Here is a 19,850-nt window from a genome sequence, read left to right on the forward strand (position 1 = left end):
TAATATTTCTCTTTCCATTGCATCTAATGCATGATAACTAATTTTTTCAATTCAATCACCTATGTTTTTTGAATTGAGCCAACTATATCAATAAGAATATCCCACACAAAAAACTATGAAATATGTATACCAATGGATTTATAGATAAATATAAGGGGTAGCATCTCATTTACATAACTTCTCAATATTACATCAAATCACATAATTGGGAAACTTACAGTGATTTACTCAATCTACATTGCATAATTTTTACATAGATTATCCTACATGAAGACCCCATAAGATTTAACTCTAAACTAAATGCATAGATCTTCATATTTGAAAAATCTTGATCATCTAATTTTATCATGCCTTTCCTCACAATTAATATTTCTATGCAAAGACATCTATATACATTTTTCTCAAACTCCACTTTACACAATTATAACAAGAAGTAATTTTTTTTTTACTATGAAACAACAAAGGAAACTTAATGTTGGTGTAAATAGATATTTACTATTTACACTTTACTTAAGTTTACTTAGGTTAGTGCACTATTTTATTATTTATTTTGTGAGACACTTAGAAGTTTGTGTACCTTTTTGAGTTGTCATGTTGGCAACACAGAAGTGCGCAACTCTAATTCAGCACATGGTGTCTACAACACTAGAGTTTGCATCATTCATTGAGTTTTCATGCAGAAAACATAGGTATTTACACTCCTAATTTAGCACATGGTGTCTACAACATAGATTTGCATGCTACACCATTGTAGGCTTATCCTCTCATCATTGCACTTACTTTCATGCTTAATGGAGGATAACCCATATTTGGTGGACATGTGCCTATTTGTATGACTTATCATGATCTTGATTCCTAGACATTCTAGATGCATCTCAAAGGGTTTTATATACAGGCACTCCTAGTGTACTTGTACATTGGGTTGAATATAATATAGTTATTCTAATCATACTCTAATCTATTTTGCGCTTGTTTTTGAGTTTCTTGGTCTTGGGTGAAATTTTCCCTAAGGAAAATTCTTACACTTTAACTTCACAACACATTGGGAGATGCCATGGGAAAGATTATGTCTCTCCACACACTTGATTTTCAACATATCTAGGAGTAAAACCCTAATATCTTCATAGGAACCATCTTTCCAAAAACTACAAAACACACAAAACTTTCAACCATGTAGGCTCACCTCCCATCCTAGGCTTCTATGAAGCCACCTATTGAGCAAGGGAAACAAGATCCAAACTAGGTTTCCTTCCAATCTTACAAATGCATAACATATCATAGTTATATCACTTGAACAATCCCATTCCAAGGGTATTTCACAATGGTCAACCAATGGCACCTTGAACATAGGGTGAAGGTGTGCTTTCAAAAGGAGACTTGCCATATCATAACATATCTTCAATAAAAAACTTTCATGCCCTTTCGAGGCTTTCAAAAATATCCTCCAAACATACTACCATCAAATATAGCATCCCTGAAAACCCATACTCCATAAACTTCCTTTAAGCACATGTCCACCAGGTGTGGATTATCCTCCATTAACCACAAGAGTAAGTGTGATATTGAGAGAATAAGCTTACAAAGGTGTAGCATAAAAAATAATGTTGTATACACCATGTGCTTAATTAAGAGTGAAAATAATTGTGTTGTCTACATGACAGCTTAGTTAATTATGCAAACTCTAGTGTTGTAGACACCATGTTCTGAATTAGAGTTGCTGACTTCTATGTTGTCAACATGACAACTCATAAAAGTATGCAAAATCCTAAGTTTTAACCTAATAAATAATAAAATAATACATTGACCTAAGTAAACTTAAGTAAAGAGTAAATAGTGAATACTTATTTACACCAACACACCCCTTAAGTGCAACTTAGGGGAATGCATTTAAGCTCACAAATGCATGACGGGTCCTAGATACACGGTCATGTTAGGTACCCATGTAAAAAAACAATGCTCTACATACAATGTGATGGAATGCAATATCTCATAAAGAAGAGAAAGAGGAAAAACTCATGGGAAAAACCCTCCTCCAAAAAGAGAGATAAGTACAATAAAGAAGATGAGAGAGAAGAAGACCTCTAATGAGGAAAAGATCCCTTTTCTACAACATCTCACACCCCCAAGAGATCTTGTAAATGAATATACTTGACCTCAGTGAAGAGTTTTGTGAAGATATCCATGACTTGTTGTGCTATAGGACAATACTGTAATGCAATGATCTTCTCATGTATCAACTCTCTAATGTAGTGCATATGAACCTCAATGTGTTTAGTCCATTGATGCTGAACTAGATATTTAGAGATCTCAATAACACTCTAATTGTCACAATGTATGATTGTAGGTTTAGGTAGATCAAATCCAAACTCCTTCAGGATGTGCTATAACCAAAGAGCCTCTGTAGCTACATTGATAGTACTTCAATACTCAACCTCAGTTGAAGAAAGAGAATTATTATTTTTCTTCTTACTCTACCAACAAATGGGGCTAGAACCAAGGTGAAACATATAACATGAAGTAGACTTGTGAGAATCAAGGTCCCCTACATAGTCTTAGTTTGTATATTCAACTAGCTAAAGTCCTATACTTATTGCATAGTGTATCCTGTGTGTATGTGTACCCTATATGTAGTGCAAGATGCACTTGGTTGCCTTCCAATGAAGATCATGTAGCTCTCGCATGTAGTGAGAAACCATGCCAACTGGGTGAACCCACAATAGTGGGTTACACTTTTTTGGAGGAATAAATTCGTCCAAAAATGCTCAAGACAAATTTTTGGCCCTAAAACTTTAGATAGAAACTCCTCACATAGTTTCGATCAAAACTAATTTTGGAGGTAGTTTTGATTGAAACTAACTAAACAAAATTTTCTTGGCCTAAATAGTTTCGATAGAAACTAAGTAGTTTTGATCAAAACTAATTAGGCATGAAAAAATTGGCCTAAATAGTTTCGATAGAAACTAACTGAAAGTAGTTTCTATCGAAACTATTAAAAAACTTTCGATAGAAAGTTAGTTTCTATCGAAACTAGTAAAGTAGATGCATTTTTCTTTGAGGTTCTAATGCCTTTTGCTTTTGTGGAGGTATCCTTGCCCATGTTGGACAACAAAAAACTTTAAAGTGCTTTACAATTGGTTTTCTACCACACCAAGACTCAAAAGGTGTAATTCCATCTAAGGCCTTATGGGAACTTTTGTTTTGGATGTAATTGGAACAATACATGGCTTCTGCCCAAAACACTTGATCTAGAGACTTATGTTGAAGCATACAAGTGGTCATTTCCTTAAGGCTTCTATTCTTTCTTTTAGCAATACCATTCTACTATGGTGTGTAGGAAACTAAATGTTGAAGATCAATACCCTCATGAGTGCAAAAGTCTATAAGCCTAGAGTTGACATATTTCATGCCATTATCTGTTTGTAGAATCTTGATGGCTTTCCCTGATTGCTTTTAAACTTGAGCTTTGAAGGTACTTTAAATGGGCCAACTACATCACTATGAACTAATTCAAGAACAATTGTAGCCTTCCAAGACTTCCCCTTGTCATATTTATTTTTGGGATGCTTGCCTACTTACAACTTGGACATACACCCTCTGAATACTTGACTTGAGGTAGACCAATGACCATATCCTTGCTACTAAGTTGCTAAAGGTAGTAATAATTGAGATGTCCAAATCTCTCATTCCATAGTTTACTTTGTGAATTTGAATGAGTCAACAAGGAAAGGGAAGTGAACTTAGGCACAAAATAAGAAAAGGAATAAAGTCTTGTCTCATGATTAACCTTTCCAACCGCCACCATAGAATCATCCTTGAGATTTTTCACCACAACTATATCAGGACAAAACTCCACTTTGGTGCCACATCCATAGTGAGTTATTTGATAGATGGAAAGAATATTGGTGCTAAGTTTAGGAAAATGAAGGACATCCTTGAAGATGTCATTTTCCAACTCAACATTCCCTTTCCCTTCAACTTCTACTTGAGTATCATTTCCAACATAGATGTAAGGTACATTTGATGGTTTCAAAGAGGAAAAATGCACCCTTGAAGTGCCCATGTGATGTGTAGCTCTTGAATTAAGAACCCATTCCTCAGCATTGTTTGTACTTGATACCAAAGTTTGTCCCTTACCCTTTGAAGTGATTGAAGATCCCTTATCCTTATAGGCATTTGGCACATCAATTTTATGTTTCCTCATTAGGTTTACCAATTCATCAATCATCTTATCTTTACACTCATGTTCATCATGACCATTCTTCTTACAATAGGCACAAGTTTTCTTCTCCCTTTTGTTGGAGTTGTTCCCCTTTTGATTTTTTTTGGAGAAGGACTTGCCTTGTTGTAAGAAAGATTATTGAGTGGAAGAAGATTGATGTGAGGAAGATTGTTGTTTAGAGGAGGATTGTTGTGTGTCCTATTGTGGCTTAGCCTTCCATTACTTTTGCTTCTTGTTGTATTTTTTACCACTTGAATTCTCTTCATTAGCTACCAAGACTTTGGTCATGGAAGACTTGAGAATTCCCATACTCACTAAATTATCATGTTCTAAGATCAACATTTCTAAAAATTTCTTGAATGAAGGTTTAGTGTAGGCACTAACCATTATTAATTTGTGAGTATTATAAATGGAAACAAAAGGAGCATATTTAGGTAGAAGATGAGTCATTATATGTTTGATCATCTTTCCATCCTTGATGGGTTCACCATAATCCTTAAGTTGTGCCCTATACATGTCTACTTGGGTAAGATAGTCTTTGATGGTGTTGAAATTCCTAGGATCCAATTTGAGAAGTTTTTCCTCAATGTTGTAGGCCATATCTTCATCTATGGTCCCATATAATGCTTCAAGTTTAGCCTAGACCTCTATTGGATTGGTAAGTTTCCTAACATGATATTTGACAAGGTTTCAGATATTCTTGAGTAAGGTTCCTAGGGCCATTTCTTGTTTGATTCTCATTCTTCTATTTGAGCTTCATCAGCATCAGCCAGAGGTTTCTTTGCTACACCAGTTACATAACATAGTAAACCTTTTTCAACCAATGGTTCCTTTATGTTTTCTTTCCAAGTAGCATAATTATGTGGAGTTAATTTTGAAACGGAACCCATAATGCATAAGCACAATATCAAGGAGACAAAAAACATAATACAACACCCCCCCATGCCACCCCCCCCAAAATGAAAGATTTTGGCACTTTATATGTAGTGCATTTACAATAAGCCACTTGTCAAAATGGAAAAAGTGGGCTTCTAATTTTTCTATTTAAAACCTCCTCTTGGAGTTCAAATCTAGAACTTTATAATGTAGTTTAGAAATAAAACAACTTTGAAGTAATACAATGCAATATAGGACCTATTTCTGAAAGTGGTATTTTTCTCCACACAAGCCTATAATTTGATTATAGATCTAGAAAGTAGATGAAACAATATACACTTTCAAAAAAAATAGAACCTATTTTTGAGTCCAGATGAGCCTGTATAGAGCGTTTGAAGTTGTAAAATGTAGGATTGGATAGGTAAAATCACCAAAAAATGCTATTTCTGACTAATATGTGCATCAAAACTAGAAAAGAATTGTATCATAAAAGTTTAGGAAATTTTTCCCAAACTAAAAAATATCACACCTAATTTGGAGTACGGATGACTAAGTTATAGCCTTCCAAAGTTGGACTATCAAATCAAAACTAAATCTAGAGAGGGGTCTAGAGAAGAAAACATGAGGTTAAATTTAATGGTTAAACGACAATCACAATAGTTCTAATTTGTCTCCAAATGACTATCAAATGGCCATCAAATTTGAGATAGAAAATTGATGACATCAACAAAAAAAATGTCCCCCCTAGTTGATGTGGTAGTATGGAATTGGCATGTGGAGTATGAAAATTTGCTAATGTGTGCAACTATACGAGTCCAACATGATAGTTTATGTGTTGTTGATGGGACCGTTGGCTCGATGCTTATGTGGACTTGTTAATGTAGCTCTTATGTCGCATCCTACGTAGTAGGAGGATCTAACTAGATTGGGACGATGTTGTATAGACACGCTATGTGGCAGTTCATGATTTGGTCATACCACAAATGTTGATTGATAGAGTTGCATTGATCACCAGTTTGGCAAATTCAGTTACCAAAAAGTCATCCCAATAGGAACATTGAAAGCAACTGACAAAGAAAGATAGGGAGAATAGAGGTTTGGTTTGTGGCTATTACAAGGAATAAGACAGGTGCCAGAGAGTAGCTATTTCAATAGGCTGATGACATGGTTTCAAAGCCAACAAAGGGGACTCTCTTTAGTCCCACATGATTTGTAATAGCACAAGTGGTGGTTTTTAAAAGACTTCAGCCTACATTGTTGAATCAAAAGCAATGTTTGTCAAATTGTTGAGCCATGCTCGATTGGTTGAAAAAGATGGTCGGTATTTGAGTAATCGGTGCTATAAATGATGTTGAATCTTGTAGGGTGTAGGCTAGATTTGATTGTGGATAAATGGAATATTCTAATGAATATTCTTTGTGGGGGTTGGGGTTTCACAGCTTGGTTCCTACAAAAAAATTTCTCTACAAGCTGAACTTGCATAAAATATTTTTCAAAAGAAATACCTAAAAAATGCAGAAATTAGAGAGAAAATTAAAATGATAGATCTAAAACTCAAATGAACAAATTAATAATGACCATACTAAATTTTCAAATCAAGCCTTTGGGTTCTGGTTTGTAGGAAAATTTTGCTTCAAAATCAACTATGGCCCAATATAGGCATATTTATAGTCAATTTTTACTAAATCGATGCTATGGATGCAATGGTGAGGTCTACTTTGGCTCTAGATGCTACCAATCTCTGTAAATTCTCTAAATTTGAATTGGGCCCTTCAAGAGGTGAAGAAACAAAGATCTCCAATGGCTATGTGAAGAGAATCTCTGTTAGCTCTGATACCATGTAAGAATTTGCCTTAGGGAAAAATTTACCCAAGATCAAGGAACTCAAGCACAAGCACAGAATAGACCAGAGTATGATCAGAATAATAATATATATTCAATTCAATGTATAAGTACACTAGGAGTACCTGTATATAAAGGCCTCTAAAATGCATCTAGAATGCCTAGGAGTTAACAACATGATAAGTCTTACAACTGCACACATGTCCACCAGGTGTGGATTATCTTCCATTAAGCACAAGAGTAAGTGCAATGATGAGAGGATAAGCCTACAAAGGTGTAGCACAAAAAATAATGTTGTAGACACCATGTGCTTAATTAAGAGTATAAATAACTATGTTGTCTACATGACAACTCAGTTAATTATGAAAACTCTGGTGTTGTAGACACCATGTGTTGAATTAGAGTTGCTTACTCCTGTGTTGTCAACATGACAACTCATAAAAATATTCATAGTCCTAAGTGTCAACCTGATAAATATTAAAATAATTTATTGACCTAATTAAACTTAAGTAAAGTATAAATAGTGAATACTTATTTACTCAAAACAAGGAGATTCAAGAAAGAAAATCAAGAAGTTTCATGAAACACAATGCACAGTCACACTACCACAACACAATACCAAGATTTACAATAGCAATACAAGAATCCCATAACAACACTTCATGCTTACACACTAGTAAATTTGGACTCAATTTTCCACAAATTTTGGTCAAAATTTTGATGTAGGTTGGTCAAAATTTTAACCAAATAGTTTGTGGTAATTTTTCCTATTGAAATTTTGACCAACTTGCATGTTGGTCAAAATTTTGACCAATACATTTGTCAAAAAATTTAAATCTTTGCTAGCTCTAATTTGCCATTGTTGGTCGAAATTTATGCCAATGCTTAGGTGAATTTTTTTTAGAATTGGTGGAAATTTCAACCAATGTTTGGTAGAAAACTATTAAGAATTTGTCGAAATTTCCACCCATGTTTGGTTAATTTTTTTATATAATTGGTGGAAATTTCAACCAAGTCTTGGTAGAAAACTATCAAGAATTGGTCAAATTTTCCATCAATGTTTGGTCAATTTTTTTTTATAATTGGTGGAAATTTTGACCAATTCTCGGTAGGAAATTATCAAGAACTGATCAAAATTTCCACCAATGTTTGGTTGAATTTTTTTTATGTTGTATCAAGCAATTGTTTCTTATCCAAGCTATTTAATTTGAAACCTTTTAAATCTCTACAAAGATAAAGTTGGAGTAGGATAATTTTTCTTCTCAAAGGTGTCCTCTAACTATAAAGTGTCTATTCCATTATCTCTTGAACTAGATATGTCTTTTTTGTTAAATAGATAAGGGAATGGATGCTTTACAATTAGAGGACACCTTTGAGAAGAAAAATTCTCCTGCTCCAACTTTATCTTTGTAGAGATTTAAAAGGTTTCAAATTAAATGGCTTGGATAAGAAACAATTGCTTCATACAACATGGAACAAAGAAGAACATAAACATATAACATGGACATGTATTCTTTGAAATGAAAGCATCCAAGAATGTAAGCAAAAGTAGAACTATTGAAGTGTAACATGCCTCATTATGCACTCTTGATATTGCCAAAGTTGACAAAAAAAATTTCAACTGTGAATAATGAGATATTATATAATCAAAGTAACAAAGGAATTTCATTTTCATGACAATCAATTTTTGAAGTACAATATAGTACAGTACACAAGTTGAAGAAGAAAATATCCTAAATTAAACACCACAATATGAACATTATACATTTTATCCCACAAGAACTTCAGCACTAGAACAACTACTTTTGAAGTTTACTAAAAATGAATAGGGCATAAAATTTATATAGAAATGAGATAACAAAATTTCATTAAAATAGTTATAACAATAGTTATAAGAAAGATTTCTTTTTCACTGTTCTATGAAATTCTGCCTTCACTGGTACAAAGTTTAAGTGTACCAGCATTAAGATAATATAAATCAGTTTGTAATAGGAAGAAAAATGCTTATAGTATGCTAAAATCATCAAGGTAATTACATATAATCAGCACCAAACGATAGATATTGAGCAAGAACCTGATGATACTGATGCCATTCTTGTAGCAACAAAAGATATAAGCTCTAAAAACTCAACACCACAAAAATGGAATACAGATTTAGTATCTGAAATACCAAGAGTAATTTGAATTACACATATATGTCATTCCGATTCATTCATATACAACCATTTCCATTTGGCATACCAATTTGATCTCTTAGGCTTTGGCTCTGGCCTTGGGACAAATAGGCCCTTATAGAGCTCCTTTTGTTTCATATACATCTCCTTGTCATGTTGTGCAAGGAAATGCAACTCTTGTACCACTAACTTATCTTTAGGATAAAGTTTCTTAACCTTTTGGAAATCCTCTCTTGCATCATCTATCTTCCCAAGAGCACATTTTTCCTTCCCACATCTAAATAAAGACTTCACATTATTCTCATCTTCAACTAACACCTGCAGATAAGGAAATTGAACATCAAAGAGGTGAAACCCATTACTTGATCTCTTCTACATATATAGGTAAAAGTAGACCCACACTTGCAATTTATGGAATCCTTGGCCTCAAATTAGATTGGGTACAAAAGTATCACAATTTTTATAAAAACAAAATGACTCAATACACCATTACACAATGCATACCATGTTACACTAGCCAATGACATCTTCATAATGGTTCAATTTCAACAAACATGCAACCATGTTGTGATGGCATGGATTCTTAATAGCATTTTCCATGTTCTTATATTTTCCAAACTGGAACATAAAATCATCTCCCATGCACACTAGGGCCTGCGCAAAATCACATGTTGGAAAATTTTGCTAGGTAGGCAAACTGCCTGAACCTAGGTAATTTGGAATATAGTAAATAGAAGAATCAACAAAAGAACAAATATGTCACCATTTCATATTGATGCATCGCCTCTGCTAATTTTCCCTCTTTAAAAAATGCATTACCCTCTATATGTCTCATATCAATTGCTTTAATCTATCCCTCTACTATCATGTCACTCCATGCATTACCTTGAAAAATTTATAATAAATGAAAAGAAAATTATAATTTACAAATTGCAATGTAACTACACAAAAAGACAATTGGTTTTGTAACTGTAAGCTGCCAAGATTGTTAAAATAAGTAACCAGTCTGATTTGCATTTGTTAAAGGGGAACACTATTAGGAATTCAACCTAGGTCTATTGTGCAGTAAGCACTCAAAATTAACACTAGATAGAGCCTACCTGTCATCTTACTAAAAGACATTAAGATTTAAGAATGATACAAAATAAAATTAGCATTGACATATAACTACATCCTTCACTCTTTCTATCCCTAATACTAGCCATTCCAAAGGAAATTGGATCACACGATGTGTAGCATTTGATATTTGAGGTTCTGTTACTCTTACATATTTAGTGCCTACATATATAGCTTGACTAATTAGTGTGAGAAGAGAAGAATTAGACTTACCTCCTTTGCTTCCTAAAAAGCAATAAACTCAACCTCATATATGAGATTAGTCTTAGGAGGAACATTTGGAAAAGAAAAGTTACCTATATCCCAATTGCCATCCCACATGAAGCAATGCATGTTCACTAGCTTGCATGCTTGCTACACCAATTGCCAAGCCACTTAAGACCTTTTTCTCTACAGGAATAGTAAAAGTTATGTCAAACTTAAACCATGTTCATATATAGATACATTATGAATAAGAAACTGATTACATTCTAGACCATATAAGATTTCATCAATCTTGTAATAGAATACATTTGTTTTGATATAGCATATCAATAAAAACTACCCAAACAATGGCAACCAAAATTTTTGATAATAAATTATTCCTAGAGCTATTTACCATTTTAAAGAGTACAAGATTTTAACTAGAGATAGAATACACCATTATTATTATTTTTTAAATATCACACTTGTAATTTTTATTGATAATTTGAGGATTATAATGGGGCCCCAACCCATTAAATCTATTTAAAAACTATATGAAATACAAGGGCTAGATAAATCTGGACACCTATAAGCCTCTGATGAATAACTATAGACCAAATAAAAACTCATGTACCAAAATGAGCAAGGTCTAAATTTCCTAATAACTAACCTGACAAATGGACAAAAAATGATATTATACCAAAATCCATCATTCTCAAGCTGGCATGCAAATAGATGTGTTTATATTGTGAAAATAGGGACCTAGCCATATTTGCAATAAGTTGATAGCCCTAAGATTTTCCTAGTGAACACATATTTCACACAACACCCAATTTCCTTCCCTACTCTCTTACCATCAGAACTAGTAGCAACCTAAACACTAAGCTCTTTAAAAGAGTGTTTTTAAAGCACAAATCAAACCATATTTTAAAATAACAAAAAGAATTAACAAAATTTGGAAATTTCCAACACTCATTATGAAGAATTACCAGCAGCCCATCTACATCCATTGCAAGTTCCCAACCCTAAAAAAACTAGTTCTATTTTAGAATAAAGTAGTTAAATCTCCTTGTGCAAGGTTATGAGTTCCCCCACCAAGCTTTTAGTTGGTTACTCTGCCATGCCTATAAAATCTTCATTTGAACTATCAAATAAAATAATTACTCTACTATTCCCATACTACCTTCATTTGAACTATCATATAAGATAATATTTTTTGTAGAAAGGAAAACTACTTTTAAGACCCACTATTGACAGCCAAACAATGAATGTAAGCATTAAGTTTATCCTTGAAATTAACAAAAATGAAAGCACTAGTTCTAAGAATTTCCATACTCCCACTAGCATCCTACCCTAGTATTACTATAAGCTTAATAATCTTTTAGGTATCAACATCAAGAATCATAATGGTATTTTGGGACCTATCAATTTGAAACATCCCCATAGATGGGAGAATCCCAAGATGAAGAGTCATGGTCCATCATTTCTAAGAGATCCAAAGCTTGAGAGCACACCACAAATATCTCAACAAAACATATCTTGCAAAGCACAAAATGACAGAGGAAAAACTTATCTTCCACCATAGATATCACATCTACTGATGCCAACTAGTAGGAGCACATACCATGTACTATGATTGTTGGCACATCTTAAACAGAGCCATGTGGGACAAAGTCAATGTTACTAAATAATGATGATCCATACATTTACATGATACACTCCTTGAGCTCAGGCAAAATGCATTGGGAAAGGTAATGTGAATGAGAATAAAAAGAGGAAACAACAGGGCATTCAATATGATGCCAGCCCTTGCAAAAGTTCTAAAAACCACACCTCAAGAACAAGCTTAAATGCATGCATAATTTAGTAATTTCAAATTTTATAATATGTGGACATTATAACAAAGTTGAAATAGTAGTATGATGAAAGCCAAAGTGAATTAAAAATCAACGAGTGAGTTTGAAAGTGTAGGGAAATCAAGATACCATTTTGATTTATATTAGGATACAAGAATAAAATACAATTTTAAATTTTAATGCAATTGCAAGGGGTACTAACAAGATCATTATATAGGGAAAATATATAAATATAGATTAGATGGCATAAATACATAACAACAATAAAAGGAACAAATGGACTTGCCAAATTGTCATCTCGTCTCTATAACCCACACAAAATGTCAAATATGAGTACCTCACTCTCAATGGTATCAAATTGTTTTCCTATGTTATAGATGCTAGGCATATAATTGTGGAGGAAGCAAGAGATTGTATAATCCAAACTGAGCATGCATTCACAAGAGTGGGAGTGGGGTTAAATAAAATGTATGAAGAAATGAGAAATAACTTGACAAGAGATCTTAATAGAAAACTACGAAAGGAGAAAGTGGAGTCTAAATTTATGGTGTTTCCAAAGAAAAATAGAAATCTATTGCATGAGATTAGTATCCTAAACAAGCCTCTTAAAATGCTTCCTTTTTCTCTTAGGACTCTAATGTTGGGTACCCCGTCTGACCTATTACAAAAAGCTAATTAACAGTTCAAGAAACCTAATAACACTTCTCATTCTTTTATTCATTGTGTTAATGAAGTGAATATAATTCACATATCACTAGTGCCTTAACATCAAGAATAGATGGTATGAAAATCTTAACTCCTTGGCTTTAGAAGGAATTGAAGAACAATGGTCTGAGAAGGATTAGAGAATTCCATTACTCTATAGATATCTAAGAACACATTGTAAATTGGCAAAATAAACTTATAGATTTGTACATATGACATGTAGATAATTCATAATAATATTATAAATCAAATTATAAGAATTTTGTTTAAAAAATTCAAATTTTTGAATTGTTACAGTAAAAAATTTGTTTACCAATGCTTCCCATTAGTAGACAATATTTGCCTATATAGGCAATTAAAAAAAAGCATTGCTGCCTCATCAAAGTACCTAATAGATATATTATTACTAAACAAAATGTTTGGATCTTATATTAAGGGGCAAATGCTTTAAACAAATGGAAGTCCTCATCAAACTGAAATAAGATTTTGAAAAGTGATTTTGGTATCTGTGAACACATTCCCATTATAAATGACAAAGATAGATGCAATGCTACCTCTCAAAAAAATATCAGATAAGGGTAACTGCACCAAGTTGTGGTGCCAAAAAGGTGAGACAATTTTTTTTTCTAATTTTCAATAGCACATATACAATTTATAAAAAACCAAAATATTATAAATGGGCTGCATAATTGCAGCCCATTCATTTCTCCTCTATTTTCCAATTTGCCCTCCTCACAGTGCATACCTAGATTGAGAGAAGACAAGATTTTTGCCACCCGCCTTGCCAATATACCTCCTTGTCATCGAAGTTCAACATCACGAGCACGCCATATGTTGTCTAACTATCTTTTTGCATTATTTTATATGTTTTGTAGCTTTTTTTTCAATTTTTCTTTAAATTTGTTTATTTATTTAGATTTCAATTGATTTCTTATCTAAAAATGTGAATAATGAACCAAAAAATCCCCAAGAAGGTCAAAACCAAAAACCTCAACAAGATCCAAACCAAAACCCTCAAGAAGATCAAAACCAAAACCCTCTACAACAAGAATAAAAAATTTCACAACCTAAACCAATTGCAAGACCTCCTCTTGGCACACAAGAAAACATAATAAATGAAATAGAACAAGGCAAAATTAAATTAGAAGCACTCATTAGTTAGTTGAAAGCTTGTGGAAAAACCAATCCAATGAGAGCTCAGTTGGCATTGTCCCTCAAATCCATGAAGACCCACATAGCTTCTATTAGTGGTCAGTTAGATGTTTGGCGGGTTAAGAGGGATGAACAAAAAAGATATTATGCAAATAAATTATCATATCAAGATGTCAAAACAAAAGATATACCAAAAGTTAGAATATGTGCATTGTTTAGAAAGCCTGGTGAACAGGATACTATTAGAGAGGGTACTATACAGTTCCCCATCCATTGGTGCATACAGGACGGTATTAGAAATAATTTTTGGGATAGATGGTGGATGGTTTTTGATGCCCCTCCTTGCAATAATCATGAGGTCTTGATGTATTTCTTAAGGAAATTGTATTGTGAGTTTTTCCTTGGGGAGATCCCTAATTATTTTGATATATTAGACTCTTAGGGTAGAGGTGGGGGGTCAGCATTTGAGAGGCCATGGGCACGTCATGACCCTAATGTAGATAGGGCACCTATGGTCAAGCCATAGGATGAGCATGTGACTATTCTTTTAGTTGTGAAGGAACGTGTAGAGGCCAATGCTCTAGGGACTATTAGTGCTTTGGCGCGGACCCTCATTCGTTGCATGAGTCCATTAGTTTAGGAGGAGCCTTTTGTATGTCATGGTCACATGTGCACATCATGTGGATCCTTATGCACATTTTGTAGTCATGTTGAAGATGGTGCAGATGATGGGCTAGTGACTGATCAATTCATGAATGAGACATTTGGCATTGACACACAAGTAAATTAAAATTATAATAAACTAATTTGATCACATTTCATATGTATAGTGAATGACTAATTAATTAGCATGTATTGGCATTGTTCAAAATTCAAGGTCAGAGTGTTGGTGGCCCTAGAAGAAATCCCCTGGCCCCATTTTTCATCTCATTGACAAGTCCAGAGTTATATATCAATTTAATCATTTAAATGAATACATATATTTATTAATTAATCATATGAAGGATTGACAAAAAAAAATTATGCATGTGCATTAGTTCTTTATAGGACCATCGACATTCACTATAGACTCTGAGCCTAGATGTGACATGAGCTTCGTAGAGGTACATTTTTTTCATGTTAATTTAATTCATTTGATTATATTTGTTTCATAATTCGTGTTACGTTTAACATAAAATGTATTGTATGACATGAAACTCTTGACATTTGAGACTCCTCCTCATCTTTGATAGTCCATCGATCGTGGAGTGGCTGCAGCTATGGCTAGTTCATAGCCATTGACTGAGGTATGAAAGAATTTTCTTGGTTTTAGTTGTTGTTTATAATAGTCAGTATCAAAATTTCTAATGTTATTTATAAGTGATTATATTGATTCAATTGTTGTAGGGTCTTGTCACACTCAATCATCCACGAGCCTTCGAGGTGGACTTGCAGAGCGACTATATGATGGTGGTAAGAAAATAATTAATTTTGTGTGTACATATATTTGATTTCAATTTATAATAATTATTGATTCATATCTACTTTTTTTGTATTAGCTCAAGTTAGAAAAGAGCCACAACAAGAGGATAAGTGAGCATTCACTCCACATGACAACCGAAGACCTCTAGAGATTTGTTTCCTTCCCCTAATTGGAAGGAGAAGATATAGTTGATAGACATACATATATAGGCATCAACGGACATATATGTTAGATTTTATGTTAGTGGACATATTCGATATACATTTGATGTATATATGACATTTTATATTTGATGTATGATATTTATTTGATGCATGAAATTATTAGACTTATGACATTAATTGTTAATATATGATATGTTTGTTCATGTACGACATTATTGGTTATCATAATATATTATGCATTTGTTGATGTATGACATTATTGGTTATCATTTTATATTATATGTTTGTTCATGTATGACATTATTGGTTGTCATAATATATTATATGTTCCTTCATGTATGACATTATTGGTTAACATAATATATTATATGTTTGTTCATGTATGACATTATTGGTTATCATAATATATTACATTTTCATTCATGTATGACATTATTGGTTATCATAATATATTATGAGGTTGCATGGGTACTTGTACCCACACCCCTGGTACTCATACCCACGTACCCAAGTACGAGGTACTTGGTGGAGAGCATCATACCTAAGGACCTTGATTGAGATTTTCGATTTTTTTTTTGGTTTTTTGTTTGTGTATTAGCTCGTTGCTTATCAAGCTTAATTCAATACGTAATTAGTTTGAAACTTTGATATAATATTGATTAACAATAAACTATATCACTATTTAAGCATAAGTTTATCATTTCCAATATGTCATCATCATATGATTTATGATCTTGTTCATGTTTAACATTTTCCTTCTCTATTATTTGTTTATCAAGCTTAATTCAATACGTAATTAGCTTAAATTTTTTATACAATATTGATTAGCAATACACTTTATCAGTGTTAAAGCTAGAAATTTATCGTTTGCAATATGTCATTGTCATATGATTTATGATCTTCTTGTTCGTGTTTAAAGCATGCCTTCTATGTTATGCATCTAAATATTTATCCTAAATTATTATTACAAACATAAAACAAATTTAAAACTGAAAACAATACATTACATTTGCAAAATTTATCACTGTTCTTGATTTGAAAAATCATTGTCATGACTCATAAATTCAGGTTTTCTATAAATATAAAAGTATAATTAAAACTAAAGTTTGACATACCCAAGTAACCCCATCCCCTATTATAAAAAATAGTTGTACCTATACCCCTACCCATACACATACCCTAAGTACTCCAAGTACCCCTGTCCCCATGCAACCTTGTATAATATATGTGGATCTTGGTGTTTTCTATACACCTATGTGGTCTATAGGATCTCTTGCTACTTAGAACATCCACTGACCTTGCCCAACCTCCTCAAATGGAAGCTTTATGTGTGTTAATTTTTAATGAATACAAGATCTGGGAAATTGCAATTGTTAGATAGAAGTTTTATGTTTCATGAGGACCCTTTAATGCATCCAACTAATTTTATTTTCAGCACCATCCACTAAGAAAATTATTGTGCACCCACTTGCATGGGAACAGTGCTTAGTTTAGGTTTCTTAATCTCTCCACACAACATTCAATCCTCCTGCAAATTTTTTTTAATTTTTTGCAACCAAAATCATCAGTTAAATTCTATCTGAAAAAACTTACTGCACCAAAGTTACTATATGGGGAGAAACTCTTCAAACATTTGAGTAGATGCTGCAAATTTTTCATACCCCTATTTTATTTGGGGTGAAGGATAGTGCCTAGAGGACATGCACATTGAGTGGACTAAATGTTAGAAGAAGCATAATTATGAATGACAGAGGCTGAGAACCATACAAGGCTGGAGAAGATGAGGGGAAAACAAATAACATAATAAGTTAGATGTTAAACTTTAACTACAATGCACAATATTATTATCCAAGAGGTACAATCTAAGATGTTGTACATACTGGTGCCTAATCTATTCCGCTAATCTACCACTAGGTTGGCTCATAGAGAATGGTAGGGCCAAATATGTCACTACAACTATTTGTAGTTAGCAAATATGTTAGGATAGGTGCCACTGGACGTGTGGCAAGTTTTTAGAAGACTTACATTGTTGTGTTTCTTTGATGTGTTATGTAGGTGATGATTGTGTTGTTGTTAGAGAAATAGAGGGCTTATCTTAGTATAGACAGAGTTATGTATCCTTGAGTCCCCCAAACCCTTGAGAAGCATTAACACCCATTGTGTCCAATTGCATAATGAGACGTGGAGATTTTTGAGCAATTTGCACTTTTGTCTATCCCTATCCTTTGGAAGGAACTTTTTATACTTCCATAATTAGGAAGAGGGTGTCTCTTGTTGGAAAACTTAGATGTTGATTGTTGATGATCTAGTTACTATTGGTTGGGGTGGCACATGGAGGATCAAGTTCAATTGAAAATAGAGCATTTACAACATTGCACTCTCTCCCATCCTTTACTCTCACTCTCTCCCTCTCCCACCGCCTACTCTCTATCCCCCATCCCCTACTCTCACTCTCTCTCCCATCCTATATGAGCTCTCTTTGCCATTGCCTACTCTCTCTGACACTCTAACACTCTCTACCATGCCCTACTCTCTATCTCTATCTCTCTCTCTCTCATACACATTCCTATTCCTCCTCTTTCTCCCCCTCTCCCACTCCCTCTCTCACTGCCTACTCTCTCTCCCCCATCCCCTACTCTCTCTCTCCCCTCTCCCATCTGCTACTCTCTCTTTCACAAACATGCACACTCCCATCCCCCCCTCTTTCTCCTCTCCCATTCCCTACTCTCTAGATTTTTCACACAAACTCCCATCCCTCATCTCTCTATCCCTCTCCCACTCCCTCTCGCACTGCCTACTATCTCTCTCTCAAGTACTCTTTCTCCCTCTCTACTTTCTCTCTCCCATCCCCTACTCTCTCTCTCACTCTCTCCCATCCCCTACTCTCACTCTCTCTCTCTCTCTCCTATCTCGTACGAGCTCTCTCTGCCACCCCCTACTCTCTCTCACACTCTCACACTCTCTCCCATCCCCTACTTTATCTCTCTTACACACATTCCCATTCCCCCTTTCTCTTTCCCTCTCCCACTCCCTCTCCCACCAACTACTCTCTCTTCCCCATCCCCTACTCTCTCTCTCCCCTCTCCTATCCCCTAAACTCTCTCTTTCATAGATACACACTCCCATCCCCCCTCTCTCTCTCCTCTCCCATCCCCTACTCTCTAGATCTCTCACACACACTCCCATTCCCCCTCTCTCTCTCCCTCCCACTCCCTCTCCCACTACCTACTATCTCTCTCTCTCACTCTCTCCCTCTCTACTCTCTCTCTCCCATCCCCTATTCTCACTCTCTCTCTACCACCACTACCCTCTCTCACACTCTCTCTCATCCCCTACTCTCTCTCTTACACACACTCCCATCCCCCTTCTCTCTCTCCCTCTCCCACTCCCTACTTTCTTTCTCTCTCATCCCTTACTATCTTTGTCTCTCTCTCCCCTCTCCCATTCCCTACTATATCTTTCACACACACACCCATCCCCCCCTCTCTCCTCTCCCATCCCCTACTCTCTCTCTCACTTGCTCTCCCTCTCCCACTCCCTCTCCCACCACCTACTCTCTCTCTCTCTCTACTCTCTCTCTACCACCTCCTACTCTCTCTCACATTTTCACACTCTCTCCCATCCCCTACTCTCTCTCTCTCTCTTACACACATTTCTATCCCCCCTCTCTCTCCCTCTCCCACTCCCTCTCCCAACACCTACTCTCTTTCCCATCCCCTACTCTTTCTTGAGCTACTCTCTCTCTCTCTCTCCCCCTTCCCCCATTCCCTATTCTCTCTCTTTCACACACATGCACTCCCATCCTCCTCTCTCTCTCGCTCTCCCTCTCCCACTCCATCTCCCACAACCTACTCTCTCTCTCTCTCTCTCTCTCTCTCTCTCTCTCTCTCTCTCTCTCTCTCTCTCTCTCTCTCTCCCTCCCCCATCCCTTACTCTCAATCTCTCTCTCCCATCATATACTCTCTCTCCCCATCCCCTACTCTCAATCTCTCTCTCCCATCGTATACTCTCTCTCTGCCATGCCTACTCTCTCTCTTACACACATTCCCATTCCCCCCCCTCTCTCTCTCTCTCCCTCTCCCACTCCCTCTCCCATTTCCT

At 34.9% G+C, this 19,850-nt stretch overlaps 1 pseudogene; it reads right to left on the minus strand.

The window, feature by feature from the left end:
* Positions 1 to 9,135: 9,135 nt before the first annotated feature.
* LOC149568310 (peptidyl-prolyl cis-trans isomerase FKBP42-like) overlaps positions 9,136 to 19,850 on the minus strand; it is a 28,936-nt pseudogene continuing 18,221 nt past the window's right edge.

The sequence above is a fragment of the Cupressus sempervirens genome, chromosome 3, assembly GCF_028749045.1.
Source record: "Cupressus sempervirens isolate cs-2001-9-10 chromosome 3, ASM2874904v1, whole genome shotgun sequence".
NCBI classification, from domain to species: Eukaryota; Viridiplantae; Streptophyta; class Pinopsida; order Cupressales; family Cupressaceae; genus Cupressus; species Cupressus sempervirens.